This window comes from Neltuma alba, unplaced genomic scaffold (assembly GCF_004799145.2).
Source record: "Neltuma alba isolate B1F8T4 unplaced genomic scaffold, ASM479914v2 tig00010215_pilon, whole genome shotgun sequence".
Taxonomy (NCBI): domain Eukaryota; kingdom Viridiplantae; phylum Streptophyta; class Magnoliopsida; order Fabales; family Fabaceae; genus Neltuma; species Neltuma alba.
This window is the reverse complement of record NW_021635149.1, coordinates 71,641-89,550: the sequence shown is the minus strand read 5'-3', so window position 1 is coordinate 89,550 and position 17,910 is coordinate 71,641.

Genomic DNA, 17,910 nt, shown 5'->3' with positions numbered 1-17,910 from the left:
GGATATTTGAGGGTCTCCTTTTAATCCATAATTTCTTATAATTCCTTGGAACATCATAGAAATTTTCTTGAGATTTTATTTGTCACATCTTACTATTTTATTGACTTAGGTTCCTTCCAAAATCATTTTAGACCACATTGGATGATCTTGGGCTCACTTTTTTCTATAAAAACGCTAATTTTCGGATTTTACTGTTCATCAGGTAAAAATCCAGTTTTTCTGGCCCAACTTCAAAAATTCATAACTTATTTTACAAAAATTCAATTGGGGTGATTCAAAATTCTACTTAAAGCTCTTTAAGTCCTCTTTCAAGGAAAAATAATTTCATTGTCCAATTCCTTATGAGAAAGCGTCAGGGTTTTGAGAAAAGCAACACTGTCCATTTGCCAAAAACCCTGATTCCCAGATTCTGACCTTTAAATTTGAAAAATCATTATAAATCGTATACTGGGAAATTTTTAACATATTAGCTATCAAATTGAAGCTCGGGACGTTATCTTTCATCATACCAAATTTTAGGATTTAACACGTTTGGGAACATAATCAAAAGTCACGTGAACCAGTCAGTGTCAGTGTGCTTCCAGCGCTGTTAGTTTAATATTTACATAACCAAAATGAGCTCACGAATTTTGTGGCTAAACCCCACAAATTAGCCTTCAATCTGCAGCTTCTCCTTGGAGGATTCAGGTTCTAAAATGTTACATCATTTTTGGGGAATGAGATTTTTGAAAATCCCAGTAGCAAATTAACCAACTATAACACCAAGCAAGCATCATTATTATGCATGATCATATTAGCTACTATTGGTGAACTAACATGCTTATCATTTGGAAAACTCAAACATGCAAAGGCCAAAGCAAGATACTATAAGCAGCCACATAACAATCAAGAAAGCTCAACCATAATAATAGTAATTAACCATACAATAATCAACAATGCTAGTTAGTGGTAGTAGCTAGGTTTAACTTACTACCTTGCTCCAAAAGTCTTAGCTTTTCTTCCTTCTCCTCTTTTCCTTGACAAATATCAAACCCTAACCATGTGATCCAACAAAAAGGGCAGCCATAATCATTTTTCAACCATGAAAAAAGCAAGAACACAAATTAAAACAACTCTTGAACCATAAAGCTTCAACCTTGGTTCACTACTTTTTGGATTTGGTTCTCTTTAACCCTAAAAATCACACCTTGACCTAACCCTACATGGTTTTTCATGTAGAACTCAAATATATGCTCAAATCTAGCAAAATAAAATGGCCTCCTTCAGTTTCATGTTAACCGAACCACTAGGGATTTTAACCAAAAATCACAACTTTGCTTTAAAGCTTCCAACACTTGTTTCCTTTGGTTTACCCTACACCATTCCTCATTTTAAGCATCATGGAAGCCTTAAAACAATGAAAAACTCATCCTAGGGTTCAGTTTACCTCTTGGCCGAAATGATCACTCACAACAACAACCCTGAAAAAATGCTTTAAAACAACTTAAACTCACTTGCAAACACTAGGATCTAGCTTGTGTTGTTGTATCTTAGCACGTGTAATAATCAAAACTCCTTTCCCCTTTTTTAATAACTAGTTAGGCCAGCCATAAGAGAAGGAAGAGACAGATTTTAAACCATAAAAATGAAAGAAAACAAAGTAAGAACACCTCTAGTACCAAGATCTACCTTGAAAGATTGCTTGAATGACCAAAGGTGCCTCCTTTTCTTCTTGTTTCCTCTCAAGCTCTCTCTTTTCTCTTGCTCTCTCTTTTGGACGAAATGGACATCTGAAAATGGGGGAGGAATGAGTTGATTATTGGCTCAAAATATCTCAACCACCTTCTTTAATGATAATCCAAGTATCATTACCCTACTAAGTCTTGATTCCTCTCTCTTAATTAACATAATTCCAAATTAAATTATTTACTAAAGTCAAAATCCTCTCCATTCATGGAATGACACTTGGCTAATTCCAATCTTCTCCTTCAAGAGCTTGACACTTGGCTCATTAGGATCCCTTGGATTTGCAAGACACCAATCTTGCTTTATCAGTATACTTTAGGTTCTGAGTTTAACTTCTTTTCTATAATTACAGTAGCTTAGCTTCTGTAATTATTTTCTATCAGATCCTTAATTTATTCTTCTCATTATTATCTTCCCAAATTGCCCTCTTTGTCTCAAAATTAATTTCCTAATATTTAAATAAAAAGGAAAATTAATTTCCTACTCTTTAGGGATTTTTCTACTTTTCATCATTATTTGGAAAAATCTTGGACACTTGAGGGTCTCCATTTAATTGCATAATTCCTTATAATTCCTTAGGATCTCATAGGAATTTTCTTGGAATTTTATTCCCCTTAAAAATATTTATTTGGAATTTTCCAAATAAAATCCCTTAATTAGCCTAAATCACCCTTTAATTCTCTCATAATTTCTCTAAGGGTAATTTGGTCATAAAACCAACTTTATAATTTCATATAACTCTCAAAAGATATTATCCTCATTTTCCCTTAATTTTCCAAGGCTCAGAAATATTTTTCCTTATTTACATTTGACCAATTTTCCTTAATTAGTCAATTTCCTATAATTGGCTTGGAAAATTACTGTAACTATTTTTTACCAAAATCCTTTGACTTTTCCTTATTATTTTTAATCCTCAATAATTTGAGAATATTTCTTATCTCTAATTATCATAATGCTGGATGTGACATTATTCTCCTTCCCAATATTTATTTGGAATTTTCCAAATAAAAGGCCTTAAACTAGCTTAAATCGCTCTTAAATTCCTTTGTAACTTCTCTAAGGGTAATTTGGTCATAAAACTAATTTTATAATCCTATATAATTCTAAAGGAAATTGTCCTTATTTTTCCTTAATTTTCTGAGGCTTGGAAATATTTTTCCATAATTATTCTTGACCAATTTTCCTTAGTTAGTCAAACTTTTCATAATTAGCTTGGAAAACCATAATAATAATTTTCCACCAAAATTCTTCTATTTATCCTTGAAATTTTTAACCCTTAATTATTTGAGAATATTCCTTATTCCTAATTACCCTATTGCCGGATGTGACAGATCCAAGTGATTATGGATTGTTTTAAAGAGATTTCCTTCTTATGTTTCTTGAGGGCCATTTCGGCTAAAGCAAGAACTAGACTCTAGGGTGTATTTTTCTTTGTTTTCATACTTCCATTGGGTTCAAATTGAAAAATGGTGTAGAAGAAACTTAAAAAACAAGGGTTGGAAGCATTAAAGCCAAAGTTGAAATTTTTAGGAAATGAACCCAAATGGTTCGGTCAGACCAGAACTGGAAGAAAGAGTTTTATTTTATTAAATCCAAGTGGATATTTAAAATCTAAATCAAAAATCATAGAGGTATAAGTCAAGAGGAAATTTTTAGGGTTTATGGAAATAAATTCTAAAATTCAAAGAACAAAGGTGGAAGCTTTAAGGGACAAAGGTTGTCCTTGAGTTGTGTTTTTGTTCGTGTTTAGTTTGGTTGATGATTATTGCTGCCCTTTTTGTGGATTGCCATGTTAGGGTTTGGAAATTGTGGACGCAAGGAAGAAGAACAAGAAAATTAAGAGCATTTGGAGAAAGGTAGCAAAGTTAAACCTAACTACTAACATTAACTTTGCATTGTTGATTATAGCATGATTAATTGCTATTATGTCGATGAACTTTCTTGATTGTGATGTGACTGCTCCTTGCATTTTATTACCTTGGCTTTTGCATGTTTGAGATTGCCAAATTATAAGAATGTTAGTTCTCTAATGGTAGGTAATGTGGTTATGCATAATAATGATGCTTATTGATGATATAGTTGGTTAATTTTACTATTGAGATTTCTTAAAATCTCATCCCCCAAATACAATCTAACATTTTTAGGGCCTAAAACTTCCAAAGGCAAGCTGCAGATTGAAGGATAATTATGGTGCCAAACCATAAAAATTCATGGACTTTTGGTTATGTAATTATTCAGCTTGGGCAATGCTGTAAACCTAATGACACCACCAACTTTAAGTGATGTTGTGATTAAGTTCTCAAATGCTTTTGATCACGAAATTTGGCATGATTTTAGATCACGTCCTAAGCTTCATTTTGATACTAATACATTAAAAATGGCCAACTCCATGATTTGTAATGATTTTTCAAAGTTAAAGAACAAAATTTGAAAAAAGAGTTTTTACCAAAAGGACAGTGGTGACTTCCATAAAAACCTGACACCTTCTTAATACAAGATTATTTTTCCTTGAAAAGAAATTCAAAGAGCTTTTTACAAAATTTTGAACCACTTCATTTTAACTTTTCTAGATTAAGTTATGAATTTTTGAAGTTGGGCCAGAAAACCGGATTTTTACCCAATGAACAGTAAAAATATGAAAATCAGCGTTTTTGTGATAAAATTGAGCCCAAGACCATCCAATGTGGTCTAAATTGGTCCTAATTGAACTTTAAGTCGATCTGATAGTAAGGTGTAACACATCCAACCTCATCTTCTAACTCTTGAATTTGAAGAAGTCTTTTTAGACTAGCTTTCTCAAAATCAACATTGCAGATCTTAACCTCCCAATACGTCCTATGCTCTAATTCCATTAGTATATGACATGATTTTCCACAGATAATCTAGTATGGAGACATTTCGATTGGCATTTTGTAGGCAATATGGTAGGCCCATAGTGCATCATCTAACTCAAACTCCAATCCTTGTTAGATGGCTTGACAATACACTCTAGAATGCACTTGATCTCTCTGTTTAACACCTCAGCTAGGCTATTAGTTTAGGGGTGGTATGGGGTGGACTCTATAGGCAACCCCATCGTTAGCTAATAAGTTAGTAAGCAACTTGTTGTAGAAATGGGTTCCCTGATTACTAATCAATAACTTGGGCACACCAAATCTACTAAAGATGTTAGACCTCAGAAACTTGAAAAATGTGGGAGCATAATCTTTTCTTGTTGGAATTGCTTCTACCCACCTAGAGTAGTAGTCTATAGCTAATAGGATATAAATGTAACCATGAGAAGGTGGGAATGGTTCTTACATCTTACTATCAGGTCAACTTAAAGTTCAATTAAAACTATTTCAGACCACATTGGATGGTCTTGGGCTAAAAAATTCCAAAAAAACCGCTGACTTTCGAAAATTGACTGTTCATTTGGAAATTTCTAGTTTTCTATATCAACTTCAAAAATTCATAACTTAATATAGAAAAATTGAAATGGAGTGGTTCAAAATTCTATGAAAATCTCTTTGAATTCTCATTTAAGAAAAAACAATCTTGTGAATCAATTCCATTTCAGAAAGTGTCAAGTTTTTGTGGAAGTCACTACTGTCCTTTTGGTAAAAATTCCTTTTCCAGATTTTGAACCTTAATTTTGAAAAATCATCAAACATTGTGTAGTTGGTCATTTTTTAACGTGCTACCTACCAAAATGAATTTCGGTATGTGATCTACATTCATGCCAAATATCATGATCTAAAGCGTTCAAGAATTTAGTCAAAATGTTGCTTCAATTTGACGGCGCAGTTAGGGTTACAGAACTAAACAAATAGAATAATTACATAACCAAAAGTCAACGATTTTTATGGTTTGGCACTATAATTAACCTTGAATCTGCAGCTTGCCCTTGGATCTTTTAGCTTCTAAAATGTTAGATTATATTTGGGGATGAGATTTCAAGAAACCCCAATAGCAAAATTAACCAACTATATCATCAACAAGCATCATTATTATGCACAACCACATTAGCTACCACTAAAAAACTAACATTCTTATAATTTGGCAATTTCAATCATGCAAAAGCCAAGGCAATAAAGTGCAAGGAACAGCCACATCACAATCAAGGAAGTTCATCCACATAATAGCAATTAATCATGCAATAATCAACAATGCAAAGTTAATGTTAGTAGTTAGGTTCAACTTTGCTACCTTGCTCCAAAGACTTGTGCTTTCTTTGTTTCTCTTCCTTTCCTTTACAAATGTCAACCCTAACATGATAACCACAAAGGGGCAGCAAGATTACTCACTATTCTATATAAAAATCAACAACATAACTCAAATAACTCTTTTAACCCTTGAAAGCTTCCATCTTTGTTCTTAAATTTTTAGAGCTTGTTTCCTTCGCCCTGAAAATTCTACCTTGATTATTCCTACATGATTTTTCATGTAGATTCCAAATATATACTTGGATATAAGAAAATACATCTCCTTTTTCTAGATTCAAAGTGACCGAGCAGCATCTCTTAAGTTTCAACAAAAAAATCTTTCCAATACAACACCAAACCACTTGTAACCACCTTAAATCATAGTGTTCTAACTATGTTTAACAACAAAACTTCCTCCCCTACTCAAACATCAATTTTTCCAGCACCCAACAAGGAAGAAAACAAGAAATTTCAACCATAAAACTCAAGAGAATCAATAAAGGGACAACATAAAATCAACTAGTAACCTTAACTCCAAGCTTACTTGATCCAAGATGGTTGCTTTCTCCTTGTTTTCACTTCAAGCTCTCTTTTTTTCACTGTCTTCTCTCTTTGGCTAAATGGAAAACTAAAAATAGGAGAGGAAGAGCTCTCTTTAATGCTTAAAATATCCCAACCACCACATTAAATGAAGATCCAAGTGTCAATCCCCCTTTTACTCTTGCATTCTCTTTCTTAATTAACTAAATCCAAATAAAATTAACTACCAAGAGTCAAAATCCTCTCTACTTGAGGTATGACAGTTGGCAATTTCAAGTCCTCTCCATTAAGAGCTTGACACATGGCAAAATGTGGGTCATTTAAGGTGCAAGACTCTAGTCTTCACTTTATCGGTACACTTTTACTCCGGGTTTAATTTCTTTTCTATAATTACAGTAATCTAGCCTCTGTAATTATCTTTTGTTATATCCATAATTTATTCTCCTCATTTTTATCTTTCCAAAATTCCCTCTTTGTCTCAAAATCAATTTTTCAATAATTAAATAAAAAGGAAAACTAATTTCCTTCCTTTTAGTGATTTTTCCACTTTTCAAAGGAATTAGAAAAAATCTTGGACATTTAAGGGTCTCTTTTTAATTCCATAATCTCTTATAATTCCTTGGCATATCATAGGAATTTTCTTAAAATTTTCATCTTTTTAAAAATATTTATTTGGAATTTTCCAAATAAAAGACCTTAAATTGGCCTAGATTACTCTTAAATTCCTTTGTAATTTTTTCAAGGGTAATTTGGTCATAAAACCAATTATATAACCTCATATAATTGTCAAGTAATATTATCCTTATTTTTTCTTAATTTTCTAAGGCTTGAAAATATTTTACCATAATTCTTCTATTTCTCCTTATCATTTTTTACCCCTTAAATGTTTAGAAATATCCTTATTCCTAATTGCTATATTCCTCGATGTGACATTTCTCCCCTCAAAATTTAAAGTGTAACTTAATGGAAAGTTCAGGATACTTTTCCTTTACCTCAGTCTTCATCTCCCATATGACTTCTTTAAGGAAAAGACCTTTCCAAACTACTTTGACCAATGGAATCTACTTGTTCCTCAGTTGTTTAACTATTAGATTGATGATTCACTCATGTCCGCCTCAAAAGGAAGGTTGTCTTGAAGCATAATGCCATCATAGCTTATGACATGTGTCAGGTCTGGATGGTACTCCTTTAATTAGGAGACATGGAAGACATCATGAATTTGATTCACATTTAGGGGAAAGGCCAACTTGTAAGCTAATAGTCCAGCCTTGGACAAAATTTGAAACAATCCAATGTACTTCAGACTCAATTTCTTAGTCTTTAGGGATTGACTGACTCTCGTTCTTAGCAACACTTTGATCACCAACCTCAAACTCTAGCAGTCTCCTTCTAGTATCTATGTAGCTCTTTTGTCTACTTTGAACTGTTAGGAGTCCTTGTTGAATGGCCTTGATTTGCTGAGAGTTTGATTCACTATATCAGGACCATAAATATTTCTTTCACTTAGCTTCGTCCAGCATAAGGGAGATCTATACTTCCTCCTATAGAGTGCTTCGTATAGTGCCATTTGGATATTTGAGTGGAAGCTGTCATCTTAAGTGAATTTGGCTAACAGTAAGTACATATCCTAGTTACCGCCAAAATCAAGCACATATATGCGTAGCATATCTTCTAACATCTGTATTGTTCTCTATGTCTGCCCATTTGTTTGCAGAAGGTAAGCTATACTGAATTTGAGAGTAGTGTCTATTTCTTTCTATAAGGACCTCCAAAACTTCGAGTAAATCTCAGGTCTCAGTCTGAAAGAATATTGCTGGGGATATTAAGTAGCCTCATAGTTGTCTTAACTTTATCTTCCATTTCTGCTGGACTTTATGCATTCTTGCCAAAATGGCTAACATTTTTGGCTTTTGCACCCTCTTACATTACTTCCCAAGGTCACCCTTTATTGGGCTACTCTTGCCTAAGCGTGCTTAACTGAACAGTGCTCACGGGAATCTAAGGCACTGATGTTGGTAGGCCCAACCCTGGTACTTTACTGTCTTAGACCCTTCTTGTTCTATCTTTAGTTGGGTCTTTTTAGCTTACATTCTTGTCTCTAGCCTCATCTTAAGGATCTGCCCATCAATACTTAGTCTGTCTTTGTATCACAAGGGGTTCTTCCTGTATCTGGAGCTAGCCTAAATGTCTCTTGTTCAGGTCTTACAACTATAATTCTTCTAACTTTGGTTTTCCTCTATTAATCGAAAGAAAATTGAGACCAGCCTAGTCAATGATAAGGTTATCTGGAAGGAAGTCATGGGTACTCTATTGGTATCAGTTTACAACCAAAGGAGGTTTCTATATCTCCAACTCATCCCTGGTCTTCATCTTCCTAAAGAGGTACTATACTCTTACATTTTATGGCTTAGCCACTTCTTTTAGGCTCAGTTTACACTTCCTTTAGGCTCAGTTTACCGTGACCTTAGGAGCTACTGCGCTCTACTATAAGCCTCTTCAGGATCTACTATAACCCTGGAATACTATCGTTAGTCTAAGCTACATTAAGATCTCTGGGAGACTTTAGACTATATGACTAAGTAAGGTCACCTCCACTCAGATGGTCACCTAACTGATAATTCCCCAAGACTGTTCCAAGAACCAATACCATTCTCTTAGGCCTCGTGTTAATTCCCCAAGCCACCTATTTGTCTTTTTAGGTACCTAAGCCAATTTGTCTCAGGAGTTCTCTTACTCCTCTAGCTGCTCTTACCGTCTCTTACTATTTTAGAATGGTACAGAGAGAGGACTTATGCAACTTCTCTTTCCTCTACTTTACTTTTCAGTATGAGCATACTCTAACATGTATAGTGCCTGGCATTTCAATTCAAGGAGTACAAGCTCTTACTGGTTGCCATGTCCGTAGCATGCCATCCAGACATCTTATCCTTATAAGGGGGAGCCTCTCTTTCTGTTTGTAGCTGATTTTGGAAGTCATAGGGAGAGGACATATGAAGTTCTTCTTCTTTCTGCTTACTCTAGTACTTTGCTAAGCTCAGGTACATCCATACCTAGCTTTGTTCTTGGCTAGTCATGCTTCCATTGGGTAAAGTAACTTCGCTTACCTTGCCTCAGTTGCTTCCTTGTCCCGCTCAGATAAGGTATCTTGCTCCATTAGGAGCAACATCAACTCTGACTCGGAGGACCAATTTCTCACTTTCTCTAGGAAGACTCCTGGCGAAGACTTTATCCCCTAAAAAGGATGCCTTTCAACCTAACCCTAAGTGACTAAGCATCTCTTAACTTTAACGGGAACATGCTAACTTCTAAGCTAGTTCCTTGCATAGCTATCTGTCTCGTTCTCTTCCTCTTAATTCTTAAGAAATTTCATTAGGGCTCTCCATCTTGACTTCACTATCTCCAAGTTCCTATTCATCTCTTATAGGATTTGAGATAGCTACTCTGTCATGGTGCCTTAGCCATAACGTGGTTGTAAGAGTTTGTCCAGCTTAGGTGGCTACTACACCTTCTTAGTGGTGTATAGACTCAACCCCTAACTGTCTTGTTTAACTCTTTGTCATTACTTATTCTTTTAAGGGGAAATCTGATAACTTTGAATAATGGCTACCTCTCTTTTTCTAACTTTTACTTATCTTACTCTCTGCGACTTCTGAAAGTTATTATGTCTCGTTGAGATACCACCTCAACGTCTGAGAGTTATTGTGTTTATTCATCATGACCAGAATCCTTATTTGCAGTGATGGAAGTTACCATCTCCTTTGGTGATCACTCTATATTCTTTCATCGCCACCAATTCCCTTAGTTCATCATGACGAAACACACTTTTCTCTTAACCTTTGCTAGTCTTGCTTAGTTTCATTCATCGTACTATTGCCTATCTGGGCTTCTGTTACGAAGTTCAACTTAACTTTCAAATTTAACTCCATTTCTCTTGGGGTAGAATCAGGGTTTTATTCTTGCCGTTATGGGGCGACCACCAATTTAGCCCAATTACCACACTAATTTCATGGAAGGGCATACATATCAAATCTAAGGTAGTACAACAGTGCTCATAACAAACTATACAGTTTAAGCACACATCATATGTAATTACCCTACTATGTGTTAGTGTGGACACATGTATGTCATACGGCAATGTATTCATAATCAAGCCAAGTCTTTTAACACAGGCATATAAGATAAAAGAATAAGTAGCACCCAAATTAAAGATTGCAATCACTGGGGAGTTGTTAATAATGATCGTACCTTGGATGGTGACTTTTGGCCTTCTTTCCCTATGAGGGCAAATCCTCGTCCTTGGGTGCTCGGTCTCGACTTTTCTACGTTTTGCGGGCATTCTATTAAGATGTGTTTGGGCTTACCATAAGCATAGCTGACATTCTGTCTAACCATACATAATTTGTCATTATGACTCTTATCGCAGGTTGGGCATTCCTTGCCATTTGGGGGCTTGCCTCCCTTCTTATTCCTTTAGTTGTCTCATGGCCTCTTCCTCTTCCTGTTGGTATCAGAAGAGATGCCACCCTAATCTCCTTTTACTAACTTAGGAGTAGACTTAACCATTAGATGATGGTTCAGGCTGTTCTTTATAATTTGACAGGCCTCAACAGCCTTGTTGAAGTGCTCGAACTGCCTGGGAGCAATCATCTCCCTTAAAGATTGCTTCAGTCCTCTGACTATTTTCCCAGTCATCCACCTCTCATCATCTCAGTAACGCAAGTAACTAGAGTAGTGAGAGAGATGGATAAACTTAGCTAAGTACTCATCAAATGACTCATTAACCTTTTGCTTCAGGGTTAGGAATTCTGCTTCCCTTTCATCCCTGACTGGCCTCGGGAAATATTTTTCATGGAATTGTTCTAGGACACTTCCCATGTCACCCTAATGTTCTGAGCATCTAGAATAAGTTTAGTATTCACTACCAGAAAAAAGGCTTTTAACGGCGGTTAAAAGTGGCTTTTAACGGCGGTTTTGAAGGCGTGGTTGTTAAAGGCGACGTTGAAAGGTAAGGAAAACACGGCGGTTATAAACCACCGTGGAAAGTGGACTTTCCACGGCGGTTTTATACTTAACCGCCGTGGAAAGTCCACTTTCCACGGCGGTTTTATATTTGACCGCCGTGGAAAAGGGTTTTAACGGCGGTTATATGTATAACCGCCGTTAAAATTTTTTTTTTTAAAATTCTGCGAAATTTTCGTGTTTACCACCCTGCAGTTTACAGCTCCAAACAAATGTAGGCAGTGCAGATCACGCAGAACAAGATCAATTAGCTAGTTAATATACAGCAATGAAATTTTTTTTTACACAATTCGAAAATAGGGAAACCGGCCAATATAATAGAACTAAGTGGTTACCAAGGAACACGTATTGGCTAGGTCCAACAATTCTGAAATAGAAGTAACTACTTCTTTGTACAATGGAAATCATGAACAATATAAGAGGGAACCGAGACAAAGCATCTAACAATGAATTTTTTGACAAATAACCTATCTATCTATTTGAAAGCTAAATTTCAATTTTTTCTACCAATGTTGTTGACAAAGTGTCCCTCATCAAGTTGATGTCATCCATGAGATATGGCGCAGTATTTTGAAATATCTGTTAATCAAAAATAACATAGTAAACTTAGTTAAAAATGTGAAATAAATTGAAGAACGTCATGCAACGTAACTCATCTTTACCTCGTCTAATTTCTCTGTCGTTGTTGTCTCAATTATGTCATTCATGTAGCGGATGACATAATATCCACACTCAACATGTCCTTGTTGACAACGGTACTAAAAAAATAAGATATAAAATTGAATATTAGACATTATTGATTATAAACATTGACTTTAATTCATCAAAAAATGTTTAAAAGTTAGTTCAAAACAACATATACCTGTGGAAGAATCCATGTTGGTGCTTGTCTATTTTGTTTAATCGCCACGACATTAAAACTATGAAAAGCCCTATCAACATTATAAGAGAAAATGATATTAGAGCATGCTTGTATAAACTTCACAAGTAATAAATATATAAATAAAAACTAACGTGTCGATGACATCTTTGGTTTCTTCGGATGGACTTCCACAGAGTGAATCGAACCAGTAAACTTTGTTGTCAAAAGGGGCACAAACAATTAGAGTCCAATGATAACTGCAAAAGGCAAACCATGTTAATTATAACCCGACACATACAACTTGTATATCTCAAATACAATAATACACTTACCCTTCCACGTAAGGTGCAAAATATATTAGCTTTTTGGTCTGACTCATTGCGGTCATAATGTAGATTGACCTTGCTTCCACAGTATTAAATTCTTTCTGCACCCTTTGAGGACACATAAAGCCATATGTTCTTTCAAGTCCTCCGTTTCGACAGATTTGATTAAAATGCCTGTTGTTCAAGTAAAAAACATTAGGACATGCATGAAGTATAATATGTAATAAGAAAATGATATTGTAACTTACAAAATAGCAAGCTGCATGAAGGCTATATCAAGCTCCTCAAAGTTGAGGAACTGAACGAGGTCCTTCTTGTCAATGGTGAAGTCGTATGTTATATCTGAACCCACAACCCCCAACGGCATCTTGAAAGTCACAGGCTTATCCATGTTTGGCACCATGGAATGAAGAACCTCCAAACTGGAATACATAAGCGCAACATCACTAGGAAGAGGCAAGAGTACAGGATCAGATGATGCGCTCGTTGTGGCCTTCTTTGCTGCCGCCTTCTTCACTATTGGCTTTGTAATAAGTCTCTTTGGCCACAAAATGAAATGTCCTTTAGCTTGGGCCAAGAGTCGAACCTCATCAGTAGGATTAGGCACTGGTGTACCCCCCTGACCACGAACAATCCTCTCCACTGTCACCCTTGCTTGATTGCTCGGAATTTTGTTGCCGTGAATCGTTGTGCCCATGAATGCTCGACCATTAGCAACATGAACAGGTGAATTTTCATAATCCACATAGAGAGAACACGGCATCCCATTGTCTTCGACAGGGTCAGGGCTAGGGTCAGGGTCAGACACTGTCAGTGGCTGTGTCTGATTATTACTGCCCTTTCCGCTTTTTATCACAGGTGAACCCTGAAACATAATATGAAATTAGTTAAGAAACATTAAATAAGTTTAAATGGATCAAATGAATCTTTAGAAGATTTAAAAAGATGCGTGATTATTACCTGGGAAGGTTCAGATACTCGGGGCATCTGGAATCCGCTCGTACCCATCATCATCAAAGTCTGTTGAAACTTGGCATCGAATTCATCACGTATCTTTTGCATCTCTGCCATGTGTTGTTGACTTAGTTCAGCTCGAACTCTCTCTGTTTCTTCTTGTAGTCGTTGGTCGAGCTCCTCTTTAGATACCATGTTAGCGGAGGATGATCTGGTGCTTCTTCGTGAAGCAGAGCCAAAAAATTCTTTAATACCAATCCCTTTAGGGGCCCCTCGGACTCTTCCGGGATGGTCAGCCTTTCCAATAGCAGTGGCCAAGATATCCATCCGTCCTTGAGGGATGAATGTACCTTGAGATAGTTGTTCCTCAAGTGTATCCTATATCATTAAAACAACAAATTCAATTTAAGATAATTGAAAAAAACAATTAATGAAGCATAATTCTTAAATATTACTTACAATCCTCTCAGCAACAACAGCAGACTGTGGAGTAATGTATTGACCCTTTTTAATCCTCGCCGCCTTCCATTTTTCTTGGCGAGAAGGACGCTCAATAGATGGCATGTAGCCAGTAGGATCTGAAGCAGCAGCCATCTGTGCATTCTTCAGTCGTTCCTCCATCATACTTCTTTCCAACCCACCATACCCTGCACGAGACATGGTATGTGGGTATACATTCTGCTCAGATATTTGTTTGTTCTTCTGACTCAATGCCTATGACAATGAAACCAAATCGACAAAATTAGTTTAGTTAAATAAAATATGACCTGATTAAAAATAAGTTTGAAGAAACCAAACCTGAAATGCGGGGTCTTCACGTTGCTTCACAAAATTCTCCCATGCCTCATCGCTAATAAACTGGTATCGTTCCTTAGGATGCACACCCTTTCTTTTTCCATTAATATAATTGTTGTAAGCATGGACTTAAAATCCCTCCACCGTTCAGCAATTTGCTTCAACAGACGGTCTCTCATTTGTTTAGTGGCAGGAATATCAAATGTCAGCTGCATGCAATACAATAATAGCATAGAGTTATAAAGTAAATAAACAACTATAATTGAAACAAGTAGAGAAAACAATGCACAATATACCAATATATCCTCCCAAAGGTTTTTCTTCAAATCTTTGTCCACCTTCTTCCAGTTAGGAATGTCAATGCTAATTTTACTGCGTGCGAGATAACCCACATAACTAGTAAATTGAGCCCCATCCTTTCCTATAGGCTTCAGATCATCATCAAACTCCACTGTAATCCTCATAGGCTGTGTGCTCTCATCACGTAAAGCTAAATGCCTCATATGGGTTGGCCCTCTACCCTTTCTCCGGCTAGTAAAAGAGCTGTCATCACCAGAACCCTGTTGACCGGATCCGTCCATTTCCTGTTTAAAGAACAAGGAATTAATAAATGTAAGAATAAAAAATATCAAGTTAATATAAAACACTATATTATTAAGTATATTTAGCAAAAAAATATCAAAAATTCATTTGAGGCTTACAACGATTATCCTCCCAAATTCCTTCACAATGATCATCTCTAACAGCATAGTCATCATCTACCAAATCTAATTCAACTGCTTTAGGTCGAGTAGCTGTGAAAGGCGGGGTTTCATCAAGATTAAGCTCTAAGTCACCATCATCTCCACCAACTCCTTGCCTTTTACCTTGAAGCACGATAGACAATTTCTTTTTTGCTAGATCGGGAACGAAGAACACTTGTTTTGCTTGACTTGCCAAAATAAATGGCTCGTCTCCGTATCCAAACCTCTCAAGATCGACCGAAACAAATCCAAATTCTTCATCCACTTGCACAGCATTACTATTAACCCACTTACATTTGAAGACGGGAACTTTAAACTTGGTATAACTAACCTCCCATATCTCTTCTATTATTCCATAATAGGACATTGCCGCCAACATTGGGTTTCTGTCTTTAGAACTAGCAAAATGCATGGCTTCCGCTACTACCATCACCCCACTATTCTGTATAGTACTCTTATCGTCTTGGGTTTTTGTGTAAAAAGAATAACCATTTATATCATATCCACCCCAACACAAAACCTCAAAAGAAGGCCCTACAGCTAGCCTCTGTATTGTCTCAGAAGGATTGCCATCTTTTAACACTTCTCGCTTGAACCACTCTGCAAATGACTTATTATGTTCATTAGCTAGTTGCATGTCACTCTTTCTTGGATTCAAGTTCCTCAGCATATTCTTGTGAGCATTTAAGTACGGCAAAACTTCATCCGTGTTGTTTAAAATGTATAGATGTGCCTGCATTACAACTTCTCTTGACATAGACCTCACTATGACACCCCGTGTTCCCTTGCTTCTTCTCCCTTGATCATGTCGAGATTGAGGAAGACCAACTGCCTTTACCCTGTCAAGATATGCGTTACAAAACTCAACTGCCTCCTCAGCTACATATCTTTCAACAATTGATGCCTCAGGCCGATAAGGATTCTTAGAGTACCTTTTTAGGATTTTAATGTATCTCTCAAAAGGGTACATCCATCTTAAACACACAGGGCCACAAAGTCTTATCTCTCGCACAAGATGAGCTATTAAGTGGACCATAATATCAAAAAATGATGGAGGAAAATGCATTTCCAATTGAGAGAGGATCACATAACCTTCATTTTCTAATTCATCCAACTCAGCAGGATCAATGACTTTGCTGCAAATGGCACTAAAAAACATACAAAGTCTTGTAATAGTATTTCTCACATCGGTTTTCATAATGCCTCGAATAGCAAGTGGAAGTAATTGTTGCATCAACACATGACAATCATGAGACTTCATTCCCGTTATCTTCAAATCTTGCATTGAAACAAGTTTGCTTAAATTAGAAGAATAACCTTGTGGCACCTTAATAGTATTGACAAAACCACAAAAACTTCTTTTCTCTTCTTTTGATAATGTGTACGCAGCTGGATGTAAATAAGCCCTCTTACCATCTCTTTCTTGTGGGTGAAGGACATTTCTTATTCCAATTTCGACTAAGTCTCATCTTGTATTGATTCCATCTTTAGTCTTTCCACTTATATGCAAAAGTGTACCAACAAGACTCTCACATACATTCTTCTCCACATGCATCACGTCTAGACTATGCCTCACATCAAGACTTCGCCAATATGGAAGATCAAAAAAGACAGATCTTTTTTTCCATATATTTCTCTCACTGGCAGTCTTCTTCTTCTTCTTCTTACCGAAGACCACATTAATTCCCTCCACCCGTTGATAAACTTCTTCTCCAGTTAATGGTCTTGAAGCCATTTCATATTCTTGTGAGCCATTAAATGCCTTTTTCAATCTACGGTAAGGGTGATACCGACTAAGAAACCTTCTGTGACCAAGATATACTGTCTTCCTGCCATGTTTAAGTTGCATATAGTGGGTGCCTTCTTCACATATCGGGCATGCTTTATGCCCCTTAACACTGTATCCAGACAAATTTCCATATGCTGGAAAGTCATTTATCGTGGTGAAGATCATGGCACGTAAATTGAAGGTCTCTTGTTTATATGCATCAAACACATCAACACCTTCCTCCCATAATTTCTTCAGATCCTCAATTAAAGGTGCCAAATACACATCAATATCGTTTCCCAGTTGTTTTGGCCCCGAGATCATCAAAGATAGCATGATATACTTTCTTTTCATACATAACCAAGGAGGCAAGTTGTAAATTACGAGGAGCACTGGCCAAGCACTGTGTGTGCTACTAAGATTACCATATGGGTTAATTCCATCCGTACAAAGCCCTAGACGAAGGTTTCTTGGCTCGCCACCAAATTGAGGAAATTTTTGATCTATTGTTTTCCATTGAGGAGAATCTGCTGGTGACGAAGCTTTCCATCACATATTTTCTCATCAAAATGCCATCTCAAGTTCTTTGCATCTGTGGCATTAGCAAATAGACGCTTAAATCGTGGTATTATTGGAAGATACCACAGAACCTTTAAAGGAGAACCTTTGGTCATCTCATTATAATCACCATCATCTTTCTTCATTTTGTATTTTGAAGTCCCACATTTAGGGCACTTATTCAACTCTTCATAATCATTTCTGAATAAAATGCAGTCATTAGGACACGCATGTATCTTCTCATATTCCAAACCCATCGGACACAAAATCTTTTTTGCCTCATACATTCGTTTTGGAAGTGAATTCCCTTTGGGAAGAATATCACTCAGCAATTCAAGCAATTCTGTAAAACTAGCATCGGTCCAACCATTTCTTGCCTTCAAATTCATCAGTTTTAATACGGTTGTCAATCTTGTGTAATCATCTTTGCACCCCG